We start from the raw sequence: 6,958 nt of genomic DNA on the forward strand, positions 1-6,958 counted from the left end.
TGGTATGACACTTTATCAAAGTTTCTTTCGGAAAATCACTTCACAAGAGGTACTGTTGATAAAACTTTATTCTTTAGAAATGTTAATGGCTCTAGTATACTTGTTCAAATTTATGTAGATGATATTATATTTGGCTCTACAGATGAAAAACTTTGCAAAAAGTTTGCCAAATTGATGCAAAGTAAGTATGAAATGAGCATGATGGGAGAGCTAACTTACTTTCTTGGTTTATAAGTTAAGCAAGTTAGTGATGGAATATTCATTAGTCAAACCAAATATATTTATGATCTCTTAAAAAAGTTTGAACTAATGGATTATACATCTGCAAAAACTCCCATAGCCACTGCAACTAAACTTGAGTTAAACACCACTGAAAAGTATGTGGATATTTTAAGCTATAGGGGCATGGTTGGTTCACTTCTGTACTTAACAGCTAGGAGGCCGGATATAATGTTTGCTACCTGTCTTTGTGCTAGATTTCAGGCTGATCCCAGAGAATCTCACTTAGTAACTATTAAGAGAATTTTCAGATATCTCAAGGGACACCAAAACTTGGCATTCGGTACCCTAGAGATTCTGGTTTTGATCTAACTGGTTATTCAGATACAGATTATGCAGGTTGTAAAATTGATAGAAAAAGTACAACAGGAACCTGTCAATTTCTAGGGAACAAGCTTGTGTCCTGGTTCAGTAAAAAGCAAAATTCAGTTTCTACTTCTACAGCTGAAGCTGAATATATTGCTGCTGGTAGTTGCTGTGTACAAATTTTATGGATGAAAAACTAATTGTTGGACTATGGTCTACAAGTGGACAGAATCCCTATTTTCTGTGATAACACAAGTGCAATTGCCATCACTGAAAATCCAGTACAACATTCAAGTACCACTTCATTAGGGAACATGTGATGAATGGTACTGTGGAACTTCGTTTTGTTCCAAGTGAAAAGCAGCTTGCAGATATCTTTACCAAGCCACTTGATGAATCCACCTTTTTTAGGTTGGTAAGTGAGTTAGGTATGCTTAATTATTCTTAAATCATTACAGATATCTTTGCAAGTTATAATGCAGCCAGAAACTTAATTGATTTTTCTGTTTTAGATGAAATTTTGGCTAAATCAAAATTTACATCCCGACGGATGCTCATTATCCATCGAGTTTGATCATCCGTCGGAATAGAATATCTTAATAAAAATCAATTATCTTTCTGGATTATTTTATATCCGACGGATAATTGCTTTATTCTCATCCGTCGAATTATCTCAAACTTTGCCGTTGGAACTCTGAACATTATCCATCGGATATACTTACAGTCTGTAAGTATAACAGGACGGATAATTGACAGAATTTTGACAGTTTATTTATTTTACACGGCTATTTTGGGCTATTTTGTTTAGTTACTTTATTTTACTTTATTACTTTTGACAGTTTATTTTTGAGATGGTATAAAAGCAAAATTCATTTTCATTCTATTCTTTTATCATTCTCAAATCAATTGCTCTAACTCTCTTCTTCTTCAAAGCAAATACTCTCTCTGCAAATTTCCTTAATTTAACAATGGCACCAGTAGTCAAAGTCATGTCTTAGTCTGTATTCATCTATAAAAAGAACAACTTCGTAGCTCTTGTGAACAAGGAGATTCCACAATCTGAAGATTTTGACAAAAAGATAGACTTTGTGAAGGGATGCAAAATCAGTTATGCTATGTTGGAATCACCCACAATCTACTGTGAAGTTATAGAGGAGATATGGACAACAACTGTGTACCAGTCTACTGACAAGACCATAAATTTCACTCTTAAAGGTAAGCAGTTCTGCATTAACAGTGATACAATTCAAGCATGCTTTAAAATTCCTGAAAACACTACTACTGTTCCATACACAGATGCTAATTTAGTTACCATGCTTAATTCTATTGGCTATGTTCTCCCTACCTCTAAGTTAACTAAAATTAGGAGGCTAGGTCTTAGAAAAGAGTGGAGTTATTTGTGTGATGTAGTTACCAAAGTGTTTTCTGGTAAAGTGAGTAATTTTGATTCTGTTAATACTGCCATGCTTAACATGCTTTATATGCTAGTTACTGATAAGTACTTTAATTTCAATGACATGATCATGTTTGAGTTAGGTTATAAGTTAGGGGAAGTTAATAAGAGAGGTAAACGTGTCTATTATGCTAGATTCTTTATGATGCTTGCTAACCATCTTATTCAGAATATTGCTATTGAGAACCCAACCAACACATTGAATTGTTGGGTTCAAGAAAGGAGAATAATTGCAGATCTTAACAGAGCAAGTCACCACAAAGAGGTGCCCCTCTTCTACTTTCCAATCATGGAGGGCCCTCAGGTAAGTGAAGTAAGCACCACTGTCTCCACTATTCCAACCTCACAAATTTCTTTGCCTTTAAGTGTAGCTATGACATCTATGTCAATGACCCAACAGATGCTTACCCAAGCTACCAAAATAAAACTTCAAAATCCAAAGCAAATAAAGCCCCCTCTGGTTTCTCTCAAAAGAAACCAGTTGCAAAATCTACCAAACCTAAAGAGGGGAGTGTACAGGGTAATGAGTTGGGTGAGGGACAGGGTGAAAATCAAAGAAACCCTAAAGATAAGGTTGGTGAGGAAAGTGTACCCAAGCCTAGCCACATCACAATTTCCCAACAAACTGTTGTAGTTAATAAGGAAATTAGTACAATTCTAGCTTCATCCTCCCAAAACGATGTTGCTATTGAAACAAGCTCCCAACCAGGAGCACAGGCCAAGAGGGTAAGGGACACAAGTTCACCTCAAACCTATGCCAAAAAGAAGAGATCTAAAACCCTTGGGGAGGCACAGGGAACACACACAATGCAAACTGGAGCAAATGACTCAGTCACTGCACCATCTCAAATTCAGCTTGATGTGGCTCCAATAAATATGGAGTCACAACCAAAATCTTTAGTGATAGAAGCACCTCAAACACAAAACTCTCCCACAATTTCTATGATATGGATATGATAAACACATCAAATCCTGATTCCCATTCTTTAACTCTGTCGGGGAAGCTAAAACCTAGTGCAAGTGAGCATCATCTTTTAGATGATTTGTTGGCTCACTTTCCAATTCTTTCAGGATCTATTGAGACATCTGTGCCTAAATTTTCATCAATCTGCACAGAGTCTACAATAGTCTCCACTCCAAACTCATTTATTTCTTCTATTTCGGTGGATATTGTTCATCCGTCGGCTAGTGATTGTATCCCGACGGATGTACCTAACAACAGTCATCCGTCGGCTAGCCTAACTACTATCCTGATGGATGTTCCTCATCTGTCAGTACTCTGTACACAAACTGAAATTTCAATTATTGTTACAAGTATAGATGAGTTAGTAGTTGTGCAATCACTCTTAGGACTAAGGGAATGGAGTAAAATGAGTGAGAGGCTGGGTTGCTCCCAGGCAAAAGGAGAAGAAAAGAGTGACCAAATGCAGGCTATTTCTTCCAGCCTGGAAAAAGAAAGTGAGAGGAGTTCCACCTTAGAGGATGAAGATGAGGGTGGTGAGTCAAGGGGAGCCCTTGATGCAAGAAAAGAGAGATCATGAGAGAAATGCATGTACATAAGTTATAAGGGTGGACACCATTGATAGTGAGTCAATGAATGTCAGTGATGCAGAAAGGGAGAGACTATTTCAACAAAATATCAAGCTGTCATAGATTCTATCTCCCTGGATGATGAGACATTTACTCATCCTGTTCCAGCTGATCAAACTCTAGCTGGACAGGGCAATGAGGAGGCTGAAAAGATGCTTAACTTGGTGCATACAACTGCTTCATTATAAAGGGCAAATGATGCAATCACTGTTATGCCATCTACAACTGGAAGTGAGTTTGAACTGCTTGAAAACACTTTTGGGGATGATGGTGGGGATGATGAGGATGACAACATGAGCATAGGGGGAGATGCATACATTCCTTCCTAGATGGTAACCAAAGAGTGTTCATATTCACATCTCCAATCCACATTATTAAAGCTTATTCATGACACCCAAACAGCCATTCAAGCATCCACAAGTGCCAGCACTAAAAGGTTACTTACAACACATCTTGAAGCTCTACAGCTGCATAAGATCAAGCTCTCCAACACAGTCAAAGTATGGATGAAATGAAGCAAGAAATTTCTGAAGTCAAACAAGATTTTGTGACAAGGTTGGATGTCAGACTTCCAGGAACCACCGTGACTGAGATAGCTCAAAAGCTAAGGAAAGAAGATGATCTAAACAGAAAGGTTGAAGCCATGGACTCTAGGTTGTCTAATGTGGAGAAGTCAGTGACCAACATACTTGTAAATCAGGAAGCTCAGACTGCTCTGCTCTAACAGTTGGTGGCTGCACAACTCCCTTCTTCTCAACAACTTGATGCTAACAAAAAGGGGGAGAAAGGTTCATCAAGTGATGGGGAGAAACAACTCAACATTCAAGTCAACAAAGTAATTGTGCCAGCAGTTTCTTTCACTAAGCCACCAGCTATGGATAGCATTGATCTCATCAATCTAGCAGCAGCAAAACTGGAATCAAATAACTAACTGACAAAGATTGATGTAGTAGCAGCTGAGAAGGAGCTAAATGATAAATGGAAGATAATTGATGCAAATATTCAAAAGAAATTTGATCAGATACAGAAACCAGACAAGACTTTTCATCACCACTCATAAGTCAAACAAATCTCTGTGAATGAAATGAGTCTAGGTAGCTTGGAAAAAGGCTAAACCTAATGAATTAAATTTTCGAAAGCCAATCTAATTTTGAAGCTAAAAAGGAACTATTCAAAGTTCTTAGACAAAAACCATGTGGATCTTATGTTTGAGACACCTAGTCCAGATGAAAAGAAGCTGTTGACAAGGTCAATTGCATTTTACAAAGATCCATCTGATTCAGTTTAAAAGAAGAGAATTGCTAAAATTTACAGGAATGGAAAAGAGATCTATGTGGTGGTTGAACACCCTCTGTTTATAGAAGCTAAGAAGGAAGAAAAAGAAATGACCAAGCGAGAAAAGAAGCAGGCTGCTTTAGATGTTAAGAAGGTCAAACAAAAGAAGGAGCAAGCTGCTATATTGGCCAAACTTCAAGCTGTCAAATCTACAACTGAGATTTTTGAAAAAACACCTGTGATTACTGAAGCTCAAGATCAACAAATGCAAAATGAGCCTCCACAGAAAAGAAAATTCAGATACAAGCTTCATTCTAAAAGAAAATTGGACTTCAGTGATGAGGAAATGGAAGACTACATTCCCAAACAGTCTATAACTTCAACTCAAACATCCAAGCCCTCAGTGGTGCATGAGGAATTCAAGGTGGATCCAACAAAGAACTTTCATGGTGAGCCTATTATTCCCAAGGATGAGCCAATAGACTGGGAAAGTTTACCAATTCCTGAATTCAATTTACCTATTTCAACAAGCCAAAGAAGACAAAGATTAGAGCAACCAAGAAAGTGAAGCCTATGACTTTTAGATCCAAGACCCTAACCAAATCTTAACCTACAGTCAACAAGGAAGAACTCTTATACATCTGTGATATCAAGGAGTTTTCAGAAATAAAACTTTACTTGGATGAATTGGAAGAAGTAAGAGCGATTGATGCTCACAGACATCTTTCTGAAAGGCTGGTGTTCAAGTACAAGGGAGGGAAAGAAATCACATGGCCACTTCACAGGATTCTTCAAAAAAGCCAATCTGTTCTGATAAAAGTCTTCTCATCCTTCAAGAAGAACTTTGGGTTTAATGTAACTGCAAGGAAACTGGTTCTAAAGAAGATAGAATATCTAAAGAGTAATAAAGCCAAGAATGCACTTCCAAGAACTCTTACAATCCCCTTTACAGGAAATAGAGTGCATTTGAGGCCTTATTCGATGATGGAATTCATGGATGATAAGGGAGTTAGAAGATTCTTCAGACTGGATGACCATTTGAGTATCTCTAGCAATGAGACTCTATTGGAAATGCAAGAAATGCTAGATCTATCCGAAGCTGATGAACTTGAATTCCACAGACAACCCCGGAATCAAAGAGAGGAAAACAACAGGAAGCTTGGGAAGAAATCCAGACAATCAAGGAAATAGAATCATCTGCTCAGACTAGAGGAGCACCTTGAAAATGATTGTGAGAACTCTTTGTACACTTTATTTTGTTCAATTTTCAATAAATTTGCAGCACTTATCAGTTTTATCTACTACTTTTTAATCTATATTTTTAGGGTGTTTTATTATCATTAAGTTTCTCTTAATTTATGGCTACAATTCCAGTACATATAAATTGAGGGATATTGTTAGGAATATGTTGTGAACTTGATGATAAGTTAAACAAAACACCTTAATCGATTTAACTTAGTGAAATTTGTAGCTCTCGATGGATGATCTAATATAGTCCCGACGGATGAACTTTATAGTCAACGGATGACAATTTGACATCCATCGAGGGTGTAGCTTATGTAACAAATAAGTACTGTATCACATTTCTGCAAACAACATGTTTTAGTCTAGTAGTTTGTATATGGTTATCTAAGTCATGTTGACTACTAGATTGATATGCAGAATAGGTTGACCAATTGTAAATATGAGATGTCTTGTAATCTATATAAGAGAAATAGAGTAAAGTGGCAGATAGACTCTCAACGGATGATATATAAGACTCTCGACAGATGATCTACAAGACTCCCGACGGATGATCTACAAGACTCCCGACAGATGATCAACAAAGCTCCTTACGGATAATCATCAAGACTCCTAACGGATAACAAATATAGTCCCGATGGATAATCAAATTGAAAATAGCTGTTGATAGTGATAACACAGTCACATGCGTTGGGTGTTTGCAAAAGGATTGTGGCAGCCTGTTAAGCAAGATTTTTAGAACAAAGAAGCATTACCATTTCCATGCAAATGTGAAGATATTCAAAGATGCTGAAATAGAGTAGTGAAGTAGAA

The sequence above is a fragment of the Apium graveolens genome, chromosome 5, assembly GCF_009905375.1.
Source record: "Apium graveolens cultivar Ventura chromosome 5, ASM990537v1, whole genome shotgun sequence".
NCBI lineage: Eukaryota > Viridiplantae > Streptophyta > Magnoliopsida > Apiales > Apiaceae > Apium > Apium graveolens.